The sequence below is a fragment of the Erinaceus europaeus genome, chromosome 9 (genome assembly GCF_950295315.1).
Source record: "Erinaceus europaeus chromosome 9, mEriEur2.1, whole genome shotgun sequence".
Taxonomy (NCBI): Eukaryota; Metazoa; Chordata; class Mammalia; order Eulipotyphla; family Erinaceidae; genus Erinaceus; species Erinaceus europaeus.
Genome location: NC_080170.1, coordinates 45,775,547 through 45,789,821, shown reverse-complemented (window position 1 = coordinate 45,789,821; position 14,275 = coordinate 45,775,547). Strand labels below are relative to the sequence as shown.

At 46.3% G+C, this 14,275-nt stretch overlaps 1 protein-coding gene across 1 annotated transcript in view; it reads left to right on the top strand.

Annotated features, from left to right (window-relative positions):
* Window positions 1–2,678: 2,678 nt before the first annotated feature.
* RGS8 (regulator of G protein signaling 8) overlaps window positions 2,679–14,275 on the top strand; it is a 43,003-nt gene continuing 31,406 nt past the window's right edge. The window contains exon 1 of the mRNA XM_060197798.1: window positions 2,679–2,851. The gene's annotated coding sequence lies outside the window, so the exon portion shown is untranslated. The remainder of the gene's footprint in view (window positions 2,852–14,275) is intronic.

Below are 14,275 nucleotides of genomic sequence, written 5' to 3'. Positions count from 1 at the left end.
ATTCCTGTAACTTCTTTATTAGGTTGCTTCCACTCTTTGGCTATTGTTAATAGTGCCACTAACTATAAATATAGGGGTGAATATGTTCCTTCAAATTCTGTTTGCATGTCCTTTGGATAAACGCCTAGGAGTGGTATTGCTGGCTCATAGGTAATTCCATTATTATTTGTTTAAAAAATTTCCAGGGGGTCGGGCGGTGGCGCAGTGGGTTAAGCGCATGTGGCGCAAAGCGCAGGAACCGGCGTAAGGATCCCAGTTCGAGCCCCCGGCTCCCCACCTGCAGGGGAGTCGCTTCACGGGCGGTGAAGCAGGTCTGCAGGTGTCTATCTTTCTCTCCCCTTCTCTGTCTTCCCCTCCTCTCTCCATTTCTCTCTGTCCTATCCAACAACGAATTGCGTCAACAAGGGCAATAATAATAACCACAACGAAGCTACAACAAGGGCAACAAAAGGGGAAAAAAAAAATGGCCTCCAGGAGCGGTGGATTCATGGTGCAGGCACCGAGCCCAGCAATAACCCTGGAGGAGGGGGAAAAAAAAACTTGCCAGACAGTCTTCCAAATGGCCAGTGCCTCCTTTCATGCTGTGAAAGGAGTGTTTGAGTGACTCTAGTCCCGTCTTTAGGTGAAAGGGTCCCAGCCTTCCACTTCTTTTCTAAGATTCAAACTTCGTTTTCATATTCTCTTCATCTTCCTCTCCTGCATGCCCACAGGGTGCAAACAATCCCAAATCAGACATTGAGAGTTTTAACCAGCCCATTGCTGCTCTTCCTCCTGGAGTGCAGGGGTTGGGGGTAGCAGTGGAAGCCAGTTCCCAAGGGGAGGTTACAAAGTCCAATTGTTCACATCCCCCAGCTCTCAACTCCCCCAATACTCACAGCAAACCAAGCCCTGCTGACTTGGCCTTCTGAAGTCTCCATTTTTCCTGTCCTTTCTGTCATCCTCTCTCCCCTGTGACCTTACAGTGGTCCTGGTTGGCTTCACACTCCAACTTCTTCCACTCAGTAACTTTTCAAAATATAGATCAGCCATCACATTGATTTGACCAGCTCCTTGTAATGTTCCCTGAAAACAGTACTCTCTCAACCTTCCCTCTCCCCCTCTGCTCCAGCCTTCCTGGAAGAGTGCTCATGCTTCCCTGATGCCCTGGGCTCCTCCTAGCACAGACCCTTTCAGCCTTGAACTCAGAACCTTTCAACCTTGAACTCTCCTCTCCACTAAACTCTCCTGTTCGGTATCCTTAGGTGACAAGTGCAGATCTGACCAGGCTCTTTTGTCTCTGATTTCTCAGGTAGTGTGTCTGTGGCCCTTCTCAGTCCTTAGCTCACATACCCACACACTAGGCCACTTACTTGAGGTCCTCACTCCTCCTTTTGACCACCCTGGACTTGCCAAGGGTGTCTTAATCATCTTTACTTCACCCACAGCACACAGTGGGCTCCACAAGGTGCTTGCCTGGCTGGCTGGCTTTTGCTGAATCAGTCCTCAGAGACAGTGAGATGGGACTGTGACAGAGGCAACATCCTGGCTACAGTAGCCATTGCTCAAGGAGTTGTCTGGGTGGCACTTGTCTGAACCTCTGGACAGAGGCCTGGAGGGAAAGAACCAGCTTTTTGTGAGGAATGATAAGTCCCTAGAAATCTGTCTCTGTCAAGATGTTACCCCCACCCCCACGCCAGGAGAATGCCCTTACTTGAAATCCTTTCCCCTTCATTAGTCACCTCCTGAGTTCCCCAGCTGCAAGCTTCCCTTGGTCTTCTCTGGCTTCCACTGTTTGTTTATTTCCCTGGCAGCCTTTCTCTGGCTGTGGTTGTGATTGTAAATAGAACGGATGGCTGTCACGGGGGTGGGAGTGGGGGCTGCCGAGTGAACCGGGTGTCAGGTCTACCAGCTTCTACAAATAGATGTGAAGGGTTATCCCTCCCATTCAAGAGCTGCCCCGGGCACTGGCCCAAGCTCTCCAGAAGGTTTTGCTCCTGAGCATCCAAATGGAACTTTACAGAGAGCATGTCACGTGGTGTGCTCTCTTGGTCCCTTTCCTGTCCTGTTCCTGCCACCACAAAGCCCCCAATCACAGGGTGGGCAGATGGCAGAGGGGCACTCAGACTTGAGATAAATGACAATAAACAGTTAATGTACTGTATTTGTTCATGCCAGTGCTTGTCTTCCCTTTGAGAAAGTTGGACCAGTGCATGATTGAAATTGCCTAGTCATCCCAAATTCCTTGGTCGGTTGGCCTTGCTCCTGGGCGATGGAGAGAAAGACAATGTGGAAGGCAGGTCAGGGGCGTGGGGCTTTGTCTCTCCCTGCATCACACCGCCTCCCAGGGCAGATGCTTGCAGCCTGATCTGGTCTCCAGCCAGAGCAGGTGGTTCCCTTTCCCTATGCCAGTTACCCTGCTGTGCAACTTATGTAGGGGGGACCTCTGCTTTCCTCCCCTCCACCCCTGCCACCCTCTCTTCCTCTCCTCGAGTCCTTGAGTGACCGGTCCCTTGGAAGCAGCTGTCGCGGAGAGGCACACAGGCAATGCCATCCTGCCAGTCTTCAGTCCTTCCCCACTGCGTGGCAGTGTGCATCATCTGTCAGCGAGCCCCCTCCCCGCGCGGTTTCCCACCCCCTCCCCTGCCTGCAGCTTGCTCTCTCCCTGTGCTTGAGATCCAAAGCTGGGAGAGGAGCTGAGCTGAGCCGCGGCAGCAGCCTGTTCCTGCAGCCCTGCCAGGGGCTCAGGCAGGTGCCACCCTCTCCCATGTGCCAGCAGGTGGCTGGATCTCTCACCTAGGGCCTCAACACGCCATGCCCAGCTGGGGCACATGCCAGCCACAGCTTCCTGGCTACACTACCCACTGCCACACAGGTAAGAGAGCAGCTCCTCCCTGAAGGGTCCATGCGGGGCCCTAAACCGCCCACTTTGAGGCAGGAATCTTGCTGAGTGGTATGGGACAGCCTAGGGGAAGAAAGATACCCCCCCATCCTTCTCTATTCTCTAACAGAGTCCCTCAGAGCAGGATAAACTGCCTCCCTTATCAGGAACCGGGTGCAGGAACCTGACTGTTCCTTCTAGTTAGTGGGCACTAAGCTGCAAATGTCCGTTTCTGTTTCCTTTCCTCCTGATCCTAACTCCCAAGTCTCCTGCAGTCAGCTTTCTAGTCCCAGGGGATGCTGTTTCTCCCCTCAGATCTCTTCTGGGACTCTGCAGATTTTGTAGGCTAGTGTCTGGACTGAGACACTGTCTGGGTGAGGCTCATTCACGTCTGCTCCAGCTGCTGTTCCCCGCCGATTGCCCAAATAGCAGCCTGACTGCACGCAGCATTCTTGGGCTTTGTTTCTAGTCTGTGCACAGGTCTCAGTGTTGCTGGCACCAGCAATACATTCCGATACAGGAAGAGACTCACATTTAGATTAAGATATGTTGCAAGTCCCTGATCCCTTTTTATTTAAACTTTATTGCATGATGCTTGTCAAGTAGAATTGTGGTTTATGTACAGTATACAGTGGGATGATTTGATATATGATGCATGAGTGCACTGTGAAGGAGTCCCACCACCGACTTGATTAACTCATGCACTCTCAGGACACACACTTCTGCTTTAGGGAAAATGTTCACAAATCTTTTGTGATTGTCTACAATGCCTCACATTCCATATTGTTTTTTTTAACATGCATTCTTAAATTTGGACTTGCTTGGATGGGATTCTTGTAAAAATGGAAATATAACATTGGTTTCAGGCATGCACCATAATGATGGACTATATGGCTCATTGTGAGACAGTCAGCACAAGAAGTATAGCTAATATTCACCACCGCTCAGAGCTCCAGTGTTTTGTTTTTGATTTTGCTTTTGGCAGGTTACCTGTTTCTAGGCAGCTAGGTGAGGGCAAGGTGGTCACTACATGGAGACAGTATGTTCCTGGCATCATCTCAGTGGTTCTTTTTCATGGCTTCTTAGGTAGTGGTTTTGATGTTGGAGGAAGAGACAGAGCCACTCAACACCAGCCTGTTGTTTCACTAAGACTTGGCTTTTGGGTCTTCATAGGTTCTAATCTTTGGGGAACTTTCAATCACATGAAAAAAGAGGGCAAATCTACCAAACCTACAACTTGGATTAATTTTGGTTTATTGGTTTCTACAGACTTGGTAAACTTTGGGATTTCCTTGGCAGATGGAGGAGGTGCTAGAAAGGGGAGGAGTGAGATCACCATAATCATGAGGTCATATAAGTTCTTGGGAAAAGCTTGCAACATGCCACTTGGTGTTATGCTGGCAGTGGCTATTGTGACTCCTGTGGGAACAATCCCATAAATAGTCAGTATGTCTGGTAAACTAGTTCCATTAACCATTTACTCTCTGCTTTGTCCTTAGAGTAGGATTCTGTTGTAAAAGTGTTCTGATCCTAGACTTCCTGAAGCTTGTTATTGGAAATCTTACTGATTGTTACCTTTGCATATATGTTTGCAAAATATATTATTTGTCTACCAGGTACATTATTTTGACTAATATATGCCATGAGGCCTCTATTTCAGGCTCCGTTTTGTTATCACAATATCCTGCTCCAAGGCAAAATGGATGTTTCAGAGATTCTTGCCCACAGGCAGTAGAGGACTGGATTGCCACATGTAAATCAGCCATAACTCTGATGTCTGACTGCTGCCCTAAAGGTCTGGAGATTATGCATGGGACAACTAGAAAAAGCCAATATCTTATGGCATCAAAAGAATGTACCTGATAGACAAATAATGACATTTGGATAATGACAGTTTTAAATACCTTTACTTACTCTGATGTTTTCTCCCTTAGAAATGTATTCTGATCTTTGTTATTATAATAACCACTTGTTATTTTGTCTGAACATCTATGTCTGCATAGGTTTTACAAATAAATATTCCTTGAAGCATGGGATGGACGAGGCACATACTTGACACTGTCCTAGCTAGGGATGTCATATGTGTGTGTGTTTCCACCTGACCTTTTTCTGATCAATTGTATGGTGACTGGCTGTGATTACTTTCTCTTTCTCCACCCTGGGACGCATTTTATCTCAGGGGCCTGGCAAGTGGCTAAGGTTCTCTCCACCCATGTATTCTCCATAGGTTTAGCAAAATTTGGTGGATGGGGACAGCATGAGTGAGGGTTAGCTGTGCAGTTTAACATTTAGCTCATCTCAGAACCAAGCAAGAAAAAAAATCACCCTTCGGTGCTGGATCCTTTTGACATTGAAAAAAAAAAGTATTTCACACAGTGCCTGACACACAAAAGAATCTGCAAACTTTCTTCTTGTCTTTGTTCAGCTAAATTAAATGAGTCAATGAAGCCAAGGTCTTTCTGTGTGCTCCTGAGTCACAATAGCCACCTCAAAAAGGCAAGGTACTCCCAGACGGAGAGAGAGCACGGCTGGCTGGAGCAGAAGCTGTCACCTTTCCATTAAAAAGCATACTTCCAAATGTTGCTTTCAGAAACGTAGAGGCAGTGCACAGGATGGAGAAGCACTCCCATTTTGAGGCAAATTTCTCAAATGTGCTCTGTAAAATGGGCATGATAATAAGTGCTTGGCTCACTGCTTACGGTTTCAATTGAAAGGCAAAATGATAGCTCCTGGTGATGAAGATATGCTGGCAGTTTTGCTGACCACTTCCCTCTATTCTGCCATTTAACCCTGGCAACTTCCCAGGGCCTCAGGTGGAGGCTCAGTGCCTCCTCCACCAAGTCCAGCAAGAGAGCTGAAAGCACTTTGTCGATTGTGATTGTGTAACACAAATGGAAGTTTTGTTGCAGCTAATGACTTCCTGGCCTGTGCCAGGCTCTATGTTTTGTGCTTCCTCTTTTCTTCTTTGTCCAAACATCTGCTTCTCCAGAGATGCTAGAAATGCTGTTGTGCTTCCTTTCTGTCCCTGAGGGATCGTATTGCCTTTTCATTCTCATTGGGAATTCTCAGTGTTCTTTGGGTGGAGGAGTTCCAACTGATTTCTGAGTCCTTCAGTTAAGGCATAGGGTCTCAGAAAGGCTGGAGGCATCACGTAGCTTCTTCCCAGGGACTCCTCTCTCAGAGATAACTGTCAGAATCTGCTTGATGTATTTGGGCATCAGAGCACACTTCCACAGCCCATCTCTCCTCCCCTCCCAGTGCAAACATTGCTATATCCTGGGCAAAGTCAGGTGCCATGATTCCCAGACGCTTTGAGAAGGAGTAGGAAGCAGCTCCCTGGAACTGATGAGACTGGAATTACCTCTTTTGCATGAGTCTAAATGTCTGGTTAGAGCAGAGTTTGAAGGGAGAATGTGAGAGCCATTGACTGGAATCTTTAACAATAGGGAATTAGGAAGAGCTTACTTTATATTCAGAGGAGGGGGAGAGAGCTTTACTGAAACTGCTCAGTGCCCATAGCTGTAGATCCCCTGGCAAATGCTAACACTTTGTTTCTGCCTGCAGAAGGGACTGGCAAGTGCCCTGGCACTGGCAGGTGGGAGAGCCAGGGCTCTTCTGCAGCAGCGCTTATACACACCAGTCTAGCCCAGGGACTTCAAAAAGTAGGTATCACTGTGTTTCCATCTCTGGCCCAGTTTCCCCTTCCTTTGGGGCTGGGTCTCTGCCTTATGACTCTCTCTTGCTTCCAAGGTTATTGCTTCGGCTCTGTGCCTGCACTATGAATCCACTGCTCCTGGAGACCATCCCCCCCCCCTTGTTGCCCTTATTGTTTATTGTTGTTGTTGTTGGATAGGATAGAGAGAAATGGAGAGAGGAGGGGAAGAGAAAGATAGACACCTGCAGACCTGCTTCACCACCTGTGAAGTGACCACCTTGCAGGTGGGGAGCCTGGGGCTCGAACCAGGATACTTAACGCTGGTCTGTGAGCTATGCAACATGTGCACTTAACCTGCTGCGCTACCACCCGACCCTCGTGACTCAGAGACTCTCCATGAGACATCACACTTTTATCTGACTGATTCATTTACAATCCATGTTGTTGAATTCTCACCATCACCTGGGGAGTTGGCAATGCCTGGTTAATTCTAAATATAGGGCTGAGAGAGGACTCTCCTAGGCCAAGATGATCTAGGAGCTTTATCCTTGATGCCTGGTCCTGGAACCTGTGACATTTTTATGATTCCATGCTGTCTCTTCCAGCCAGCATCCTGCTCCAAACATGGTCTCATTCATTTACCTGCTGGCTGGTTCTGCTAGATCCATAGGAAAGATTGCCCTTGCGCCAGGCACTGCATTAGGTGCTGGGGAAGAAGAGATTAACTTTTACTTGTGTGACGTACATGGATGGTGTAATGTACCTGTGCCACATGCATTGCATGGCACACAGAAATATCTGAGTATTAGTTGAATGAATGAGTGAGTGAATGAATGAATGAATGAATGAATGAATGAATACACTTCCCTGCCCTCAATGAATGTAGAACCTGGTTAGTAAGAAGGCAGCAGAGACTTAATGAAGCCAGGTCTGGAGCAGAGAAGTGTTCTTGGAGCACAGTGTAGTGTTCTTACAGTATCAGTGTATACAAGGGAGGTTTCCTGGAGGATGTGGTCTGGAAGTGCTGAGTACAGAATAAGAGGGGTATAGACTAAGAGATGTGCAGTTCTGTTACATGTGCTGAAGATTGTGAACAATGTGGAACATGAAACCCCAGAAAGAAAGGGGAGCTGTTTTGGGTGGGCAGGACCTGAATCTTGGGGTGTGTATGTGCTAGAATCTTTAACCTTAGGCTGGGTGGTGGGGGTGGGGAGAACTTAGAGGCTTGAGGAGAAGGAGACAGAGTCATATTTGTCATTTAAATCAGTGATTTGGACTTAAAAGCAGACCTGAACTGGGGTAGGAAGGCAGGTTCACAAAGTCCACCAGGACAGGAATCACAGTAGTTGTAGAATTGTGGGAGTGGGGAGAGGAAGAGGAAGAGGAGGAGGAAGTAATTGATTGACTAGAAGGGATGAAAGAAAAGCTGCCTCAGGGGCCAGGTGGTGGTGCACCTGGTTAAGCGCACACATTATAGTGCATAAGGACCCAGGATCAAGCCCCAGGTCCCCACCTGCAGGAGCAAAGCTTCATGAATGGTGAAGCAGAGCTGCAAGTGTCTCTCTGTCTCTGCCCCTCTCCCCTCTCAATTTCTGTTTCTATCCTAAATAGAATAAATTTGAACAAAAGAAAGAAAAGAAAAGCTGCCTCTAATGATTTCCCTGACCAGGAGTCCCCTAGGAAGCCAAGGTAGGTGTGTGTGTGTGTGTGTGTGTGTGTGTGTGTGTGGCTGGTGGGGTGGTGGTGAAGGTGGAAGATGAAATAATACAGGAAAAGGGGTTCATTGTGGCCAATCTGTAGATTCATTTGCATCTGTTGTGCCGGTATGATATCCGAGACTGTGTCCATCCTGAACTCTATGGGACTGTATGGTCAGGAGAGGTGTCAGAGTTGGAGGACAATATTTAGAGAGACTCAGTTCAGCCAACACAGTTAGGATGATGAACAAGGGAGAGGTGACTCAAGGAACATTTAAGGAGAGAAGGTTAGGAAGCCAAGGTAGAGAGCAGGAGAGACCACCAGTACTGAGGGGGTGAGCAGAGCAAGGGGGAGCCAGGGATGGAGGCCAAGAGGAAAGGCAGTTAGAAAACTGTGAGCCACTGAGGTCAAGGGAGAAGTGGATGGTCTCCTTGGTCAATACAACAGAGAGGTCTTCAAGGACCGGGCCCATTGGCCCACTGGATCTCACTATGGAGATGGGTCCATGGTCAGATGGAAGTCAAATTGAAGGACCAGGAAAGGGCTAAGAAGTGGGGAAATAGAAAATTCATTCAGACTCAATTTCTTTTTGTCTCTATTCAATAAATAATTAACAAAGAAAAGAAAATAAAAAGAACATTCTTTCAGGCAACTTTACTGATAATGGAACATCCAAGAAAATTTTTTAAAAAAATAATTTATTTTAAAATTTATATTAAAGAACTTTTGTTGAGAAAGATGAGAGACTAGGCCTCTATTGAACCATTTTAAACAGGGTGGGGGTGGACTCCAGGGCTTTATGCATTAAGGCCTTTACTCTACTAGTGAACCACCTTACCAGCTTTATGAAACAGTGTTTTTATGAGGAAGTGTTGAACCCCCTGGGAGGAAAGAATAAAGACACACACACACACGCACACACACACACGCGCGCACATGCACACACACACTTGATAAAGCAGGGCAGGTGGCTCCAGATCACAGAATAGACATACCTGATGGAAGTGTTGATAGATTGGGGGGGGGGGCAGACAAGAGATATAGAAACAGGTTGAGTTATTCCCTACTCAAGGCCCCTGTTATCTGATGACATGGAAGCTCAGCCTGCAAAGTGTGGATTCTCATTGTGCAGCTACCCCTCTCTGGCTCATTCTCTCCTGCTTGCATACCCTTCAGCTGCCTCCACAGAAACCAGCTGGTCATGGGGGAACCAGTTTGTAAAAGCTGAATCCACTGCCTATAGCTGAGGTCAAAATAGGAATAGAGGTGTGTGTGTGTGTGTGTGTGTGTGTGTGTGTGTGTGTGTGTGTGTGTGCGGGGGCTAATGGATAGCTAGGTCATCTTTCTCACCCTCACTGGGTGGGGTAGGTGGGAGAGGTGTCTCACTGCCCTGGACTCTGGCTGTGTAGACAAGTAGTTCAGTGATGGGGAGAGCAGGTACAGGTGGAATTTGCTCCAGGAGCTCTGGGCCTGGGTCCTGGCCACATTTACTTTCCATAGCTGATACCAAGACCATTCCAAACCTCTCTGGACTTTAGCATCTGCTTCCCAGAAGTCAAATAGTAACTCTCCCCTCCCCCATGCGAAAATGTATTTATTCATGGGGAAGAAAACTTACAATAAGAAAGAGACAGGAAATCAATTTCTATTCAAATCGCCTGCTTCTGAAAAATTCAGTTTCCTTGAACTGGCAGTGCATGCCTCATCTGCTCCTTTTATCCAAACATACATTGTCTCTGGTGGCACTATTTTAAATAGATTTCTATTTACAATCTCAAATCCACATACCAGGAGAACAGAGGAATGACCTCTGTGTACTAACACGCATCTGCAACACCCTGAACTCTCTACCCTGGGTGATTTTAAAACAATTACCAGAAAGCACAGCTTTCCAACTCTAATAGTTCAAAGCCTACTTATAAATAACATGGTCACTTAAGAAAAAAACAAGGCAACCACTGGTATTACACTGATCAGTGCTCCAGTCTCCCCTATTACTACATAACATACATACAGTTTTAAGTTAATCAGTGTCCAAAATAAATTCTATCTTTTGGCTGATGTATTTTTTGAAATTCTTTTTTCCAAGGCTTATGACCATTGTCTGAGAGATAATCCCATCATCCTACAATGTCTCCTGATTCTCTGTTGTTTCCTCCAGGGTTGGGATGGTATCTAATTTTAAGAGCCTTCAGGAGAATTTGCAGGCTTAGACATCAAAGTCATCAAAGTTTAATTTAAAAATTTCTGTTAGACACACTTAGAGAAGTACAAAGACAGTGAATGAAGAAAAGAGAGAAAGAAGGAAAAGTGACAGTGAATGGTAGGTAAGGAGACAAAGGGCTCAAGAAGAACAAAAGAAAAAGGTAGCTGAGTTGTGAGAACTATGGTGGTTATCCTTGGGAGGTGGGAACACAGAATTTGGTGATGGGTATGGGTGAAACTATACACTGTCATCCTACAATTTTGTAACCCACTATTAATTACAAATAAATAATAGAAAGAATAAAGATAATAATAACAAAAATAGGTAGCAGAAGAGTACAGAATACTCCTGTCTTATAGGAAATTTGAAGTCCTTACAAATGTGTTTCATCCAATTTTATATCATATTGAAGAGTAGGTGTTTAAAATACATCGTCAAATAGTAGTCTATTTATTGCTCCCCCCCACCCGAGCTTATCAAAGAGTTGAGCAGACATCATCTAAGAATACTCAATCCCCATTATACAGATGATGAAGCATTTGTACAGTTAATGATATTGACTCACACCAAACAGTTGCTTCTTATTTGTCAAACATTGTACTAAACACCTGATTACATGATCCAGTTTAATTTTTGTAACAAGCCCACAACATTGGGCCATTATCTTCATTTTACTCATATTAGAAATGACACTCCGAGAGGAGAGTAGTTTGCCTGCAGTTACAAAGATGGCAAAGCTGGGCGTGGGGTTTGATACTCATGGTTATTGAATGGGGTCAGGGCTGTTCTTGATTCTCTTACTCCCCATCTGTCTGTCTTCCTTCCTTTCTTTTTTTCATTCGCTCACTCCCTGGCAGAATTCCCTTTTAAAGGGACTCTCAGAGCATCAGCAAATGCAGTAAGAGGGAATGATGTTCTAGAATTTGCAAAGCATTTTCCTTCCCACAGACTTTCTCGTTTCTTTCTTGTAACCACCTTTAAAAAAATAGACATGGCAGGCATGTTAACTTCTGTTTTACAGGGGAGGAAAGGGAAATGTAAAGCTCTGGATTATGTCTATTGTAACCACATGGCTAGCCAGGGTAGTTCTTGCACAAATCTACTAGTAGTAGCATCAGGACCAGAGGTCATGTCTTCTTTTTTCAGGCCATGTGCTTCTTGATTTCTCTTTGCAAACCTCATGTGCCCACACCCTCAGCAGCTGACTTGTCCCCTCTGATATTCCTTGTGGGAAGTTGAACAGGCTCATTACAAATTAAATATCTGGATGCTTGTACTGATGAACAGGAAATGAGGCTGCGAATTCTCAGAGGAATGAAACTGAGATCTCCTTTCTTTCTTTCTTTCTTTCTTTCTTTCTTTCTTTCTTTCTTCCTTTCTTTCTGGTGAATTTTGGACTAAGTGGCCTCTCTGTGTCCTTCCCTTCCCTTCCCTGTGTCCTTCCAGTCTCCATGGAAACCCCAAATCAATGCAGCATATGTTGATTCATGTTTCCACTGTTACCAGGAAGCAACAAAGTGGAAATTGCGTTTAAAAGATTTGCGGAAGAGCTTTAGCATGACCAGAATTCAAATCTAATATCCAAATGACTGTTTTATTAAAAGCCTTTAATGTGGTGTTATCCTAGGTGGGATGTTGATTAAATAAATACACAGGGGGGTATTTGGCCAAGAGCCTCCTCCTCCCCCCACATTATCATAGCTTTTAAAAATATGACACTGCAGACTGTAATTCCCTTTACCATCAGCTTAATGACACTTTTCTGGCCTATGTGACAAAGCCAGGTGCTCCTTTTGCTCTAGGTTGATTCCACTCTGCCCTGGTCCTGAGTTAGTGAATGCCTCAGGTGCCTCTGAGTGTTGTTAGCACTAAATAGACTACTGTCTTGACCTTCAGATGGTCCAAGTCCAAGGAGCTTCTGCCCTAAGGAATCCTCGGTGACTGCAGGGTTTTTCTCAGGAACTCAAAATCGAATCCAGCCGACATTTATTAAATGCCTGCTCCGTTGGAGGTGATGAGAATTGATAGTGAGGGGAACAGAAGGTCAGAGAGTCTGCCTTTGGGAATCACAGCCATTTGGGAGTCTCAGGAAACGTAAATCACAGGGCTAACTGCAGACAGGGGTGGATTGTCAGAGACTCACATAGCAATGGGGTGATGCTAGGATGCAGGTGCCTCCTGCCCCTCAAAGGGCTTCTGAAGGAGTTTTGAAAAGGAGATTCTTTGGCTTGAAGTTTCAGATTTAAGAAGAATTTGAGAGGGAAGGCTGGGGATATCTGGGCAGAAGAACTACATAGAGGAGTCAGAGGTGTGTGTGTGTGTGTGTGTGTGTGTGTGTGTGTGTGTGTGTGCGCGCGCGCGCGCGCTGAACTGTTTGAGAGTCAGGCAGATAGGCAGCTGCAGCAGAGCCCACCAGAGGTGACCATATAGATGAACTGCAGTAGAGATTCTGTTCTTTAGTTAACTAGTGGAGGGGGAATGTGTCTTAGGGGTGTAGGGATATGATTGGGGGGAAGAGTGTGGGTGTAGGGGCCTAGTTATCATGGAGGATATGGAAGGATGCTCTCTATCGGGTTCCCACTAACCTATGATGAACCTTTGCCAGTGATGGGCGGAAATGATATTGAGAGCAACTTCGGAAATATAATGACAGTCCAGCAAGAGGGAGGGAGAAAAGGAGCTTCCAGTACCAGCATGGGTTGCTCTGCAGGGTTAGGCCAGAGCCACATCACATGTAGACACAGGGCAGCCTGCAGGAAGCAGGGTTTGGAAGGAAGGGACTTGTTTTCTTGTGTATAGACAAGAGGTGGAGTTGTCCAGCAGGCCCTAGAACAGCAACCTGGAGCTCTAGGGAGGCAGGAACCAAGCATTGGTTCATGGAGAGAGGCAGCAGTGGGTGCTGCCTGGAAAGGGGCTTCCTGGGAGGAGAATGAAGAGCAGAGAGGGAAAGGCAGGGTCGGACTGGGATGACTGTTTCCCTGGGAAAGCCACGTGTCACAGCCAGCAGAGGTGCCCTATGCCCAATCTTCTCCCAGGAGCTCAGGAGCTGTGACCAGAAGTGCAGCTGGTGTTCCTGGACTGGGCTTTGAGCCCAGGATGTGGAATTCAAGCAGAAGAGGGATCTCCTTATTAGTATTCCACCCTGCTCTTCTTGTCCTGCTCTCATCTTCAGAACCACACAGAACTGATTACCCTTGGTTCTGCTTAACCCTCCTCCATAATTCTATATGCACCTGCATCTATAGGAAAGACAGTCACATTCTCCCCTGAGAGAGGACCAAACCAGGGTGCTGTGTGGTCATTCCTCTAGGAGTGCTTCTGTTAAAAAACAAAACAAAACATTGGACTCAAGTTTCTTTTTTGTCTTTTAAAATTTTTTCTTTGAAAAAACATTTTATTTATTCATTTATTGTATGGAAGTAGAGAGAAATTGAGAAGGGAATGGGGAGATAGGGAGGTAGAGAGAAAGAAAGGCACCTGCAGCACTGCTTCACCACTCGTGAAGCTTCCCCCCCCCCTCCCCCGTAGGTGGGGACTGGGTGCTTGAACCTACGTCCTTGAACATTCTAACATGTCTACTCAACTGGATGTGCCACCACCAGCCTCCTCTTTTTTGCTTTTTAACTATGTCAGATGTGCGTTCACTTCTGCAGTATGGTCTTTTCTTGAAAGTGTTATCAACCTTAAACATTTGGGTTGACTTCTTGACTTCTTAGGGCAATAATAGTCTGGCATTCCAGGATAATGAGGTTTTCTGATCCGTGGTGTGTGCTATTCACTTTCCTCTTGTGGTGACCTTTTCCTGTCCCCTTGGTGCCCTTGGATCCCAGGTGCTTCCTGAGACTGGAGAATGGGAGGC